Source organism: Leuciscus leuciscus, assembly GCF_965113295.1.
Source record: "Leuciscus leuciscus genome assembly, chromosome: 2".
Taxonomy (NCBI): domain Eukaryota; kingdom Metazoa; phylum Chordata; class Actinopteri; order Cypriniformes; family Leuciscidae; genus Leuciscus; species Leuciscus leuciscus.
Window position 1 is genome coordinate 46923401 of NC_138726.1, and position 13871 is coordinate 46937271.

The 13871-nt window shown below is 37.4% G+C and overlaps 1 long non-coding RNA gene across 1 annotated transcript; it reads right to left on the reverse strand.

Moving 5' to 3' along the window:
- Window positions 1–980: 980 nt before the first annotated feature.
- LOC309493419 lies at window positions 981–3596 on the reverse strand. Its single transcript, XR_014203914.1, has 4 exons — window positions 3529–3596; window positions 3184–3267; window positions 3043–3095; window positions 981–1697 (listed from the first exon to the last, which is right to left on the reverse strand). It is a non-coding gene; the product is annotated as an uncharacterized lncRNA (long non-coding RNA).
- Window positions 3597–13871: the final 10275 nt, after the last annotated feature.

Genomic DNA, 13871 nt, shown 5'->3' on the forward strand with positions numbered 1-13871 from the left:
ATCACTGACTTATCAAGTTGCAGCTCGCGACTATTAAGAAATTACACCTTTTGTTATGAGTAAGCAGAGAGCGACCGCTTAAGGGTAAAATAGTTTGCACTGCATCCTCTGACTATTTCAGAACTGTCTAGTTTGTGATCGTGAGCGTACACTCGCGACATGACATCTCAAAGCGATACCGGGTCATTTAATGAACAAATAATTGAAAGTATGGGATGCCCAGAATAATCAAATATCTAAATTAAATCATAATCAATATTTATGATTATTTTCTAATAAGAAACACAATCTAAATTTAATTATCATTCGAAATTGGAGTCAGATTAAGCGTAGAGCTAAAGTAATACTGAAACTAAATTCTAATAAATGAGGTGAACTTCACTGGAGCGCTAAAAAGACATACATTATACCTTCGCCCACACCGTTGGATTCCGTCGTTGGGCCAATGGGTGGCCTTTACATTTATGTTACAAAAACGTTCTATTCATCAAATAATTCTGATGTATCGTGCCTTCCACAGAATCAGCACAACTGTTTTCAACATTGATAATATTAAGAAATGTTTCTTGAGCAGCAAATCAGCATATTAGAATGATTTCTGAAGGATATTCAAAACATTTGACCCTTTGCAAAGTGTTATATATATATATATATATATATATACACTGAAAAAAATGATTCATTGAATTTACTCAATTTTTTTATCGTAAGTGGTTCCACGCAATGCATTTGTTTAAATGTAGGTACAATCAATTAAGTTGGACTTAATCAATTTTATTTAGTTACCTTAGTATAATTATTTTTTGTAATTCCACCCCTATTTAATCATGTTACTTCTACTAAACTCATTTAGTTGAATTTAATCAATTTTTTTTTGTAATTCCACCCGTTTAATCATCTTACTTCTACTTAAATTATTTATTTATTTTTATTGAGTAGTCAAAATTATTAAGCTAAATCTTAACCGTTAAACGTCTAGAGGTATTTAATTGACAGTATGAGGTTATTAAATGGCTTTCAAATACACAGAGAAATTACTTTAATATTTTAAACTTATCTTTAATGACTGCCATCAAATGTAGTGAACGTTTAATAAGTCCTTTTCTTTGTGAATAAAAAAAAAAAAAAATCATAAGTGGGAATAGGCCACAATACATTTGTTTTTGAATCATTAAAACAGTGCCAAAAGCTCAAATGTTGAAAAAAAGTGCCAACAAATAACATTGCATATTCATAAACATAAAAAATACATCACATGTGGAAACAGGCAACAGCACATTGTTTGTGAATCAATAAAACTGTACAACTCCTAAAAACAAAGTTCTCACATTTCATGCAACAAATTTCATGAGGCTGAACACTCATGCATGTTGCAAAATGATTACAGCATTACACTGTTTTTCAGTCTTTGAAATTTTGGAGGACAGCCTTTCAGAATCCATCTGCAGAATGACTTTCTGAACAAATTCAAAATAGTACTTGAGTTCTTTTGGGTATGCCAAATCAAATGCATAGATTGCACCCAGCATCATTGCACAGGCTTGTGCAAAAGATTTAATCTGCTCCAGAATCATTTCTCCTTCAATAACAATGCCGATGTCATCATACTCTCCAAGAACTCCCCTTTCCTTTTTAATCACGGTGATGCCCATGGTGATGTTTGCCAGGTCTTCCAAGAACTAATTTCTTTGAGTGTCCTATATTTAAATGACAAGAAACTGTTATTAGAAATGGTTTTTGATTCATAACTGTTTGAAAAGTCTATACAATAAAAGGAAATTAGGACCACAACATATATATATAATTATTAAAACAGTAAGATGTTTTAATTTTTTTTAAATATAAATAGAATATGCTGGAAAAGCAAAGAATCTGCAAGAGCTGCAGGATTTTTCTGAAGAACAGTGGGCAGTTTAACAGCTCTGGACAAAAAAGGCAAATAATTGTCACACACACACACAAAACAGTTGTGGATCATTTAGGTAGTCATTTACAAAATTCATACATTATATAGTGTTTGTGCTGGTATCTTAAGCACATTGCGTTTGTCTATAATTGTAACAGCTTTTATTGTTATTAACTAAGCTCAGAAAACAACTAGTTTGGGAGTATACCGGTACCTATTTATCGGTGAAAGACCGTCTCGAGAAGACCGCAGAAGATCAACGCCTACTACATCATTACCACTGTGGCCCTGCTAAAACTGATTTGCGCATGAAAAGTAGTAGGTAAATAACATGCTTGACGCTAACACTGGATTGAGCAACTAAGCAATAAACATGCCTTTGAAGAGTGCAAAATAATGTGCAGTGCCAGGTAGTAGCATGAAAACAATCTGTTATTTAAACTGATTAGCGCAAGTTTTAGGTGAGTTCTGAATCTGGACTCTTGCCAAATGTCCCATTATAATCAACTAACCTTTTATTTACATTGTGTTTGCACTGTTAGTTATGATGAAATCCTTTGTGAGCGCAAAAATCAAGTTGCAATGACTAGATCACAGCATTCACACTCTCATAATGTCTGTGATCGGCTACAATGCTCATCGTTAGGCTTGCACGATATTGAAGAAAAATGCAATATGCAATAGCTTGTTAGGCAATCAGTGGGTGCTTTCACTTAAGTCAATAATACAAAATAGGTGTGCAAGTTCCTCAAACCCAAACTGGGCTCAGGTGCAGGACAAAGGAGGCAAACTGAAGCAAAAAACTAAACGTAATGTCTGATGTCTAAGGAGCCGTTATATCAGTGTGCGGACATTACATTTAGTTTTTTTGCTTCCGTTTACACTTAAGCCTCACAGCAAAGCGTTCAAATCAGAGGGCTAGAATCAGGGAAGGAAAAACTGATTTTATTTCTAAATTATGGCAATTTTTGAAGTAAAATCATACTGACATTGCAAGTGGACCTTTGCAACATTTATAAAACAAAATAATGCAGTTCATGACCCCTTTAAGACCCCTACTATGAGTGATGATAATAATAAAATTGTTATATTATAATTATTATAATTTTAATTTATAATAATATAAAATTACTTACTGTGCAAAGTGTTGGAATAATAAAACTCCAGCAACTTAACATCCAATGTCGACCTAAGGTACAAAAAAAAAAACACATCCTTAACCAGTAAACAGATTGTTTACTGTAATGAATGATGCTTCATAATGAAACATTACTTACTGTGCAAATCGTTTGAAAAAAACTCTGGGACTGGACTGAAAACGTGAACCTGGAATCTCTGCGTCACTCATGCGCAGACAGCACCTCAAATGAAAGCATGCAAGCACAAAATGATTATTATTGTTTGTTCTGGAATCTGGATACATTTTCATACCACACCATTAAAGCTAGTGAAACTAGGGGTTGTCTCAGTCAGTAGTAAAGATTAAAAAAGCATAATGTAACCAAATGTAAATGCTTTAGCGTTGAGCATATTATATTATGCTTCATAACCACTATTTTCTTTAACCAGTCAATAGATTGTTAACTGTAATGAATGATGCTCCATAATGAAACATTACTTACTGGAACCTCAGTGTCACGCATGCGCAGACAGCACCTCAAATGAAAGCAAGCACACAATGATTATTATTGTTGGTTCAAGATATATACTGAACTGAACCACACAATAAAACTAGCGAAAATAGGAGATGTTTCAGTAGTAAAGATGTTTGCTTAAATCACAGGATCATAATTACAGGTACATATTTACAGGATCCCTATTGTTAACTTGTGTCACTGAAAGATTCAGAAATCCAATGCTATATTTTGAACTTTACCAATATGAAATTATCCACATATTATAAAATACTACAGCACACACAGTCGTTGACTGACAAAGTAACTTACAAGGAAGCAGAAACACAATCTCCCCCTCATTGCTTCAAAAACCCATAATCGCTAACTGAAGTTTTAATTTTTCGGTAACATGCAAACCGTATAACGATTAACTTAGAGGCCTTTCCCACAGAAGTCGTTTTCCACTCCATAGTTTTTCTATGTAAGCACACGCTAAATTGACGTGTTTGCGCCGCGAGTTCACCAAAGTCTTTTTCAGCCACTGAAAACGCCAGGCGCTCGGCTAAAAACACCCAGCTGCTCTAAAAGAAATAATAGATCAAATATTACCCGTCCAGAACGATTTATATCTCACGTGTAACCACCAAAGACACATTAGAAGCCGCAGCAAATTCTTTAAGGACTTAGGTATAACCAGATTAACCGGGTGTATAAGTTAACGTTAACGTAAACAGTCTGTTCGGAGGATGACGGTCTGGAGCTCAGAAAACGTTGAACAATTTTTAGGAGCTATCTTTATAAACAAAGACCATATTTGAAGTTTATAAAACTACATTCTCGCCTAAAATATCTTAAAAGTACATACCGTGACATAAAATCAGTAATATTTGAACAATTATGGTGTGCGCGCGCAAAGTATGTGACGGTCGCTGTGTGTTTTTGTCTAGCTGCTATAACGTTAACTTTACATGTTCTGAATCTGAACCAGAGCATTTTATACTCTTTATACAACCAACAAACTATGTATTGTAATAAACAGTGATATATAATAAGAATTATTACTTACTGTGCAAATGGAATGAAAAAACTCCACCTCCAAAAAAATTCAACTCCGACTCTTGCACTACTTGAAGAAGCTGACTGGAAAGGCGCCAAAGATGTGCGCATGCGCAAAGAACCAACTTATTTTTTTTTAAGTGACTTTAATTAATTCACATAGCTAGATTCAAAATGCATGTCATTCTCATAAACCACTGATTTTTTTAAAAATTAAAATCAACAACTAAATTTAAATGAGCAAAATTTCATTATGCTTAATTTAATTGGGGCCATAATCATTTTTTTCAGTGTATATATATATATATATATATATATATATATATATATAACATATATAGTGTGTGTGCATATGTAACTTGCTGTAGCCTACCTTCTCTTGCAGATTAATTTAGCAGACTAAAACAAAACCGTCAAATAATATTAGCAATACTTTCTGTTTTTTAAATCTGCTATATCATGCTGCTACTTATGGTTATGGCAACAACTTGCTTCAATGGAAATGGGAAAAACCTGGTGTGTGTCTTGTGTATATTTTTTGGAGCTGTGTGTGTCTCGATAACTTTAATTACAGAGAGTGTGATTATGAATGATTGAAGTTTTTTCCCTTCTCAGTTCTGGGAAAATCACTCCTGTAATTAGTTTCGTGAGAAGGTCAAATCTCAGTGACTGAAGGGAAGCTGCATAAGCCAACATTTTGCACGCTCTTGTGCTTTTTCATGCAGATGTGCAGCTGTGTTTAGACTTCTGATGGGTTAGGCTAAGCAAAGACTCAGCCAAAGATAGTGAAACTATATGCTACACCTTCATAGACAAGTCAAACACATTTGGTTTGATTGTTTAGTTCAAAACAGAGTTCGACTACACCCATATGCCTCCACATGTCTGTTTTTACATTATATGTGTGGGCACAAAATGCTGTATGTGTGTTTATATTTAATCGTGGTTCACTACTTTTTATATACAAAATGTATGGAGATAAAATTGTTTATCAATATAAGAATACAATGAAGTGTAAGTGCAGCATTGAGGTCAAAGTGATCCAAATAAAGCAGTATCTTCCCACAAGCTGTCAGACCGCTGAATGACCATCTGACAACCTACAACTGGACTGTCCACCATCTCCCCTCATTATATTCTCCTTCAGACCGATCTTTACATAGAAGCTACACTGCATTTACTGTCAAGGAATAGTTCAGCCAAAAAGATCATTCCAAACCTGCAAGATGTTATTTTCCAGGCAAGCAGCATTTGATTTATTTTACTCTTTTTCAGTAGTTAATAGTGACCGTGCTTGTCAAGACAAAAAAACATTATTATATTATTTATTATTTATTAATCATGTCCTTCAAAACCTGTAAGATTTTATTTTTCCAGTGTATGTTTTTTCCTGCTTATTTTCATTTAACAATCGTTTTGTCAAAGTCATGTTTAGTTCTCACTGTCTTGTTTAGTTTCAGGGTACGTTTACAACAACGATGTACTAAAAACTGAAACGTTTTTCCCTTTCGTTTTTCGCGTACAGATGACAATGTTGCGCATGATGTCACAGTTTTCACAAATTTGCATTTTTGTAGTTTACATGGAGATGATCAATTTTATTTTACAAAGTGACATCGCCAACTACTGGCCTGGCAGCATAATACAGTTTTTAATTTTTTTTATCGTTTTCGCGGATCCGTGTGAAGGGTGATCGTTTTGACAACGTTGTCGTCTCTACGCAAATAGCGCAAAGGAAAAACGTTTCCATTTAATACATTGTTGTCGTGTAAATGTACCGTAAGGGACCGTTTGGTGAGTATTGAGCACTGAAATTATTCTCCAAAGTTTTGCTTTAGGACCCGGTATAAGTGTAACAGTGAGATGGATGAGTCCGGGACTACACTTCCCATAAGTCTGTGGGGTAGCGTAATATTTATGTCTGCGTGTAGGCTACTATAAATAGACGCACAGTAGCATAGCGCACTCTCGTCTCATCCATTTATTGATTCTTCAAACAAGCTGTGCTAGTATCAGGTAATTTATGCTCAACTGCGTTTTAACAGTGATTTTTTTTTTTTTCATGGATGCATTTTAATCGAGAGTGCTGTTCCTGACCTTCTATGTAAATTTTAAATTGTTTGTCACCTTCACTTAATTCAATGTGGACATGAGGTTGAATATATGAGGATTATGGGGTTTTACCAAGCTAGTGACCTGTCAGGATCCACAAAATGATATTGTATTTGTTTTCAAATAATTATAATATTATTTATTAATCATGTCCTTTAAAACCAGCAATATGTTATTTTCTTTTGCTTATAACATTTCGTACAACATTAGTTTATAGTGTCAGGATCCACAAAATATCATATTTTTAAAAATAATTATTATATTATTTATTTTTATATATTAATCATGACCTTCAAAAAAATATATTTTTCCAGTGGATCACAAAATTATTTTTAAATATCCAAGTAAAGACTATACATTTTTTTGGGATTATTCATTATAATAATTTGTTAAACTTTTATGTTAATCAGTTTAATTATACTCAATTACATTTGGAGTTTAGACAACTTGTAGCCTAGAATAATGTCTGATAGTGTAATGTATAATGTATGTAGGCTATGCTATACACGACAAACACTGACATCCAATAGCTACACCTAAGAATGAAAATAGCCTGAGATTTATGTGTATTCGATCACAGGAGACTGAGCACTTTAACGTTGTTTTCCCTCAGCTCTTTGAGACAGGCTTGATGACTGTCAACAGCTCCTGCCTCGCGCAGTAAACCTACCCAATTTGCACACCTTCCCTTATCCTCTCATTGCTCTTCCTGTGAATTACTCACATCTCCCTCTGGAGCTGTCTGTTTCCGTCAAACACTCGCTGTCTCGCTCCCAGAGCTTCCCGCCTCCACGACGAGCAGCGTGGAACGAAACGAGACGATTTATCCTCAGACATAACACTGAAACGTGGGTGGGTCATTCCTGGGATTCGGTAATATTTCAACTTGGACTTTTTTAATTTTTGAACTACATATGATTACATTTCTAAATACCCCACATTATTAGGCACATATCAAACCTTCAAAAAATCATATTTTCCCATCTCAGGCATTAAAGACTTTTTATTATTTTCAGGGTTTTTTTCAGATGTGTACACCTTTTATTCTCAACCCCGTAACGGACAAAATTGAATTAGTTTAAACAGGATTTTACACAAAACTTGTTATAAAACAAACATCTACCTACCGCTCATGTGTCCCTCATACCAATTCAATGACTTCAAATGTAACATTTATGATAATTTTCACATTTGTATGTGATGGAAGTTACAAATATCCAAATTGTTTGTCCGTGGTCTCTTTATTTTAGTAAGAAAAAATGTAATTTAGATGTTTCACTAAAACCACAATTTTACTGTGTTAGCCCTTAAAGGTGGTATCAGTGATTTCAGGCCCAAAAATATTTTTAGCACATTCATCTAATCTTTCCTAACGATCCGCTAGCTGCCCGCCCCATAAGCATGCCATCAAAAAAACGCGTCTCTGTAGGCAGCCTAGGCTCTGAGATCTGCACACAAAAACAAATGGTTTAGCCAAACACTCAAAACCAAAACAAATAGTGTTCCAACCAATCACTGACAGGGGGAGGGTGTTGTGAGGTTTTGAGCCAGCTTTTTCTTCAGCTCTGACTTCGCGTGCAGCCGAGCACAAAACCTCACAGCACCCTCCCCCTGTCGGTGATTGGTTGGAACACTATTTGTTTTGGTTTTGAGTGTTTGGCTAAACCATTTGTTTTTGTGTGCAGATCTCAGAGCCTAGGCTGCCTACAGAGACGCGTTTTTTTGACAGCATGCTTATGAGGCGGGCAGCTTGCGGATCGTTAGGAAAGATTAGATGAATGTGATAAAAATATTTTTGGGCCTGAAATCACTGATACCACCTTTAACATGTCGGGTGGTAATCAGCAAGAAATGCTTTAATTTTTAATTGTCTTCCTTATTTTATTTCCCAAAAATATTAATGTGACAGGATTGAGAATACTGTGATGGGGTTGAATACTGTAACAGGGTTGAAAGGACACATTGGCCTACTTTTTATTTGTATTTGTTTAATACGAAAATCCCTCTTTGAGACTCAAACAAAACACTATTTTATTTTAGGGAACCATGTAATAAAGACATAGTCATATTTAGTTTTTTAGTTTTTACTTTATTATCTGAACTGCAGTGAGAATTTAAACAAAGAAAACTACTGCAGACAGTACGGTCGTTAGTAACTTTCAAATATTTTTGGTAAGAAAAAACAAAAATAGATGACCAAACAGAACCTTTTATCAAATGGTCACAATACGCTGATTTCACGCAGCCGTTATTTTGAAATCGAAAGCGAGGCTCCGGTGGGAAGAAAACCGGAAGTGTCGCCTTTAATCACAGGAGAGTCGTGAATGCGATGGCGTATTGTTGTGTTTAATGATGTTGTGTCAATTCTAAAAATGTACATACATTTCTTTCATACTTTAGACTATATACAGTGAAATTAATTTATAAATAAAATAAATTTTTTATATATAATTCAGAATGTTAAAACAGAAGCAGGAATGAACTATATACATATCCTATATTGAATATTAACATCCAATAGTGTAAATCGCGGCAGCAGCTTCAGGTTGGTAATCCAAGGCATTGTTGTTTATCTTTACTTCCGGGGTTCTTCCCACCGGAGCCTCACTTTCGATTTAAAAATGGCGGCTGCGTGAAATCAGCGTATAGGTCAATTCACTAGTGTCTAAAACATTCCTCAGTGCTGGAACATAAAACAAAACTGCCGCAGATAACGGCAGATTTGAAGGCCAATCTCTTCCGGCTGGCCTCGTAGAGATTCTGGCAAACCGTCCGGCGCCTCAGGAGAGGGAAGCAGTGCCCTACCAACACTGTCTACAGTGGAGGTGGGCCGCTGTTGACCTCAACTGGGGATGTCGTCGGACGGTGGGAGGAATACTTCGAGGATCTCCTCAATCCCGCCGTCACGTCTTCCATTAAGGAAGCAGAGGCTGAGGGCTCAGAGGTGGACTCGTCTATCACCCAAGCTGAAGTCACAGAGGTAGTCAAGAAGCTCCTCGGTGGCAAGGCACTGGGGGTGGATGAGATCCGCCCTGAGTACCTCAAGTCTCTGGATGTTGTGGGGCTGTCTTGGCTGACACGCCTCTGCAGCATCACGTGGCGGTCAGGGACAGTGCCTCTGGGATGGCAGACCGGGGTGGTGGTCCCTCTTTTTAAGAAAGGGGACCGGAGGGTGTGTTCCAACTACAGGGGGATCACACTTCTCAGCCTCCCTGGGAAAGTCTATGCCAGGGTACTGGAGAGGAGAATACGGCCGATAGTAGAACCTCGGATTCAGGAGGAACAGTGCGGTTTTCGCCCAGGCCGTGGAACACTGGACCAGCTCTATACCCTCTCCATGATGCTGGAGGGTTCATGGGAGTTTGCCCAACCAGTCCACATGTGCTTTGTGGATTTGGAGAAGGCATTCGACTGTGTCCCTCGCGGCGGCCTGTGGAGGGTGCTCCGGGAGTATGGGGTCCGGGGTCCTTTGCTAAGGGCTGTCCGGTCCCTGTACGACCAAAGCAGGAGCTTGGTTCGCATTGCCGGCAGTAAGTCAGACTTGTTCCCGGTGCATGTTGGACTCCGGCAGGGCTGCCCTTTGTCGCCGGTTCTGTTCATAATTTTTATGGACAGAATTTCTAGGCGCAGCCAGGGGCCGGAGGGTGTCAGGTTGGGGACAACACGATTTCATCTCTGCTCTTTGCGGAGGATGTTGTCGTGTTGGCCCCTTCAGACCAGGACCTTCAGCATGCACTGGGACGGTTTGCAGCCGAGTGTGAAGCGGCTGGGATGAGAATCAGCATCTCCAAATCCGAGGCCATGGTTCTCAGTCGGAAAAGGGTGGCTTGCCCACTTCAGGTTGGTGGAGAGTTCCTGCCTCAAGTGGAGGAGTTTAAGTATCTTGGGGTCTTGTTCACGAGTGAGGGAAGGATGGAATGGGAGATTGACAGACGGATCGGTGCAGCTTCTGCAGTAATGCGGTCGATGTACCGGTCTGTCATGGTGAAGAAAGAGCTGAGCCGCAAGGCGAAGCTCTCGATTTACCGGTCAATCTACGTTCCTACTCTCACCTATGGTCATGAGCTTTGGGTCATGACCGAAAGGATAAGATCCCGGATACAGGCGGCCGAAATGAGCTTTCTCTGCAGGGTGGCTGGGCGATCCCTTAGAGATAGGGTGAGAAGCTCGGTCACTTGGGAGGAGCTCAGAGTAGAGCCGCTGCTCCTCCACATCGAGAGGGGCCAGCTGAGGTGGCTCGGGCATCTGTTCCGGATGCCTCCTGGACGCCTTCCCGGGAAGGTGTTCCTGGCGCATCCCACTGGGAGGAGTCTCCCGGCTGGCCTGGGAACGCCTCGGTGTGCCCCCGGAAGAGCTAGAGGAAGTGTCTAGGGAGAGGGAAGTCTGGGCATCTCTGCTTAGACTGCTACCCCCGCGACCCGGCCCCGGAGAAGCGGAAGAAGATGGTATGGCATGGTACATGCTCTAAACTAATTTTCTACTCTCAACTTATTAGTTATGATTTTGGTAATAATTTATTTACTGAAATTAAATTTCTAAATTTAAATCATTGATTCAATTAAATGAATAACTCAACCCTGTCACAAAGTTTACAACCCCGAAACAATGACATATGTGACGGGGTTGAGTGTGATGGGGTTGAGTTTTTTTTGCTCAAAATGGCCACTGCTCTTAATGTGGTGTAGAAGAGTGGGACACATGGCAGCCAATGAAATAAGTATATTTTAGATTTTTATGGATTAAAATAAAATTTTGAAAAGTCATCATTTTCCATCTTAATTGTATGTGATGGGGTTGAGTTGTTAAGTTAAGCTTGACAGTACCCTCCCTGACTATAATACACCTCAAAAAATGAATAAAAAGTGTGATATCACTCATCTTCTTCTGCACCATGCTGTTGAAGAGAGCTGAATGATGCAACTTCCTGTGAATGATGTCACATATGGGTGGAGTCTAAATTCTTATGGGCGGAGAATGGTTGGCGTGACGGGGTTGAGTTCAGACTGAGGGACGTAACTTTATACGTTTTTTTTTTAATCAAATATCTTGCTTTTTTTTTTTTTTTTTTTTGCAAAGAACACAAATACTTGCATTATTGCCGAAAATTATAGACACTGTGCACATTTTATTAATTATTTTCCAAGTACAAATTCAGCAAAGAACCTCAGGGACATGACAAAATGCTTGCTGTAAGACAGAAATAAGATTTTTTTTAATGATTACAATTATTTAAATGCAATAATTATTTGTATTCATTATAAAGGACATACCAAAGTATTGTGAAAAGCTTTTAACATTTCATTTTGGTGAACCACCACTTTCAAAAATCTAGGGGACTGAAATATTACCGAATCCCAGGAATGACCCGGGTATTATCTTCTCTCTCTATACATGTATGCTGTAGATCGTATGCACGATTCTTCCCTCTGCGGACATCTTACTTTCGCAATCTTTGACATTATGATTTGCATCAAATTATAAATATACATTAAACTAGTTTATGTCATATCATGCTTATCCCTTAATTGTCCTTTAAAATAGCTTCAACGTTCTAAACTGTTATCCTACTTCTTTATAGCCTAGTTTTTCTCAATTGTATTTTCTCTTAAAACAATAAGTTCAGATCTCTGAACAATTAGTTTGTTGTTCTCAAAACAATATGTTTTGGCATGTGTGCAAAAGAGTAAGTTGTCTACAATTTGCACAATGACTAAATGCACATTGTTGAACAAAAGTGGTGAGTTGATTCTCAGTGAATTTGTCAAACTCTTTGCAACTTCTAAACATGCATATATTATATAAATATCTGACATGGAATGATTGTTATGTCTGCTAAATTGGCAAGCGACCTGCCATTGTAATTACATCACAATCTTACCAATCATGTTCGGAAGCATGGAGTTTGCCGATTTTTTTTTTTACACTGTAAAAAAAAAAGTTGCTGCCTTAAATTAAGTACAATCAACTTGGATGTTTATGTCATTTCATTATGATGGTGCATTGGTGCGGGCTCACACTATGACAAAAACTCATTGGCATTGGCCAATTTACTAAAACAGTAACTAGGTTTTGAAGCATTAATTCAATTTTAAATGTACATTTTACAGACAAGCAATAGAGTTCTGATGTTCCAGCAAACAGTTGTGACAGTTATACTTTAGAGAATGTTAAGCAATTGAGAAAAACTGTGGTAAACAGGGTAGTGTAGTTTAATTTTAAACCAACCTTTAATTTGAACTTTAACTCTGAAGTAGCTCCCCTGAAATTGGTGAAAATATAAACCTGCAGGGCAGATCGAGGCAGTTAGGATAAAACTCAGGTTTGGACCAAGAAATCAAACTAAATTTCAGAAGAAACACCAATTTGTTGGACTTGCTAGGTAAATTTTGCTTCAAACTAATAAAACAATTGGCTATTTGTAGCCTCTTCCTTTTCCTCTCATCTCTGCTCTGGATCTCTGTCCTACTGTCCTGCCAAGACAGACCCCAGTGGATGCCAACCGTAGACGGTGTGATTTCCACCCATGAAGGCCTCTCACTAAGTGCTATGTAAGCTGTGGTGAGCACCCCTCATCCTTTGGCACAGAGGTATCAGTTTCTGGGCTTCTGTGGAGCCACAGTGAGCGAGATCCATTTGCCAAGCCATTAAAGCATGAATGTGTAGAAACAAGCCTTTAATTCTTCAAGGGATTCTAAACTGTTCCTTTCCTTAGTCTCATATGATTGTCATTCAGGCCCAAAAGAATCCTGTGAAGTGCTGCTTTGAGATGTTCAATGAATATTCAGTGCTCAAATAGAATCTATGACTACACGAACAATTCATGTCAGGATTTAGGAGTAAAAAAAAATGATTTGAATTATTTACAAATGTATGTACCATTATGTAGAATTCAGGGAAAATTTTAATTGCTTTGAAACTTGGAAACTTAATGCAAGACATGCTCTTCCCAGTGTTGTTATTGTAAACTAACACTATTAAACATTGGAATAAAGTATAATACAATTTTTAGTTAAATATTAATTAAATAATCGTATCATCTAATGTATCTCTAAGTATACAAAATGTGCTGTGTATGATAATGTTTATTTGCAATTTATAATAAATTATAATAAAAAAATAAAAAAAATATTAAAAACCTATACTTTTGGTGATTGCCCCACTGAATGCTGGTGAAAATATCA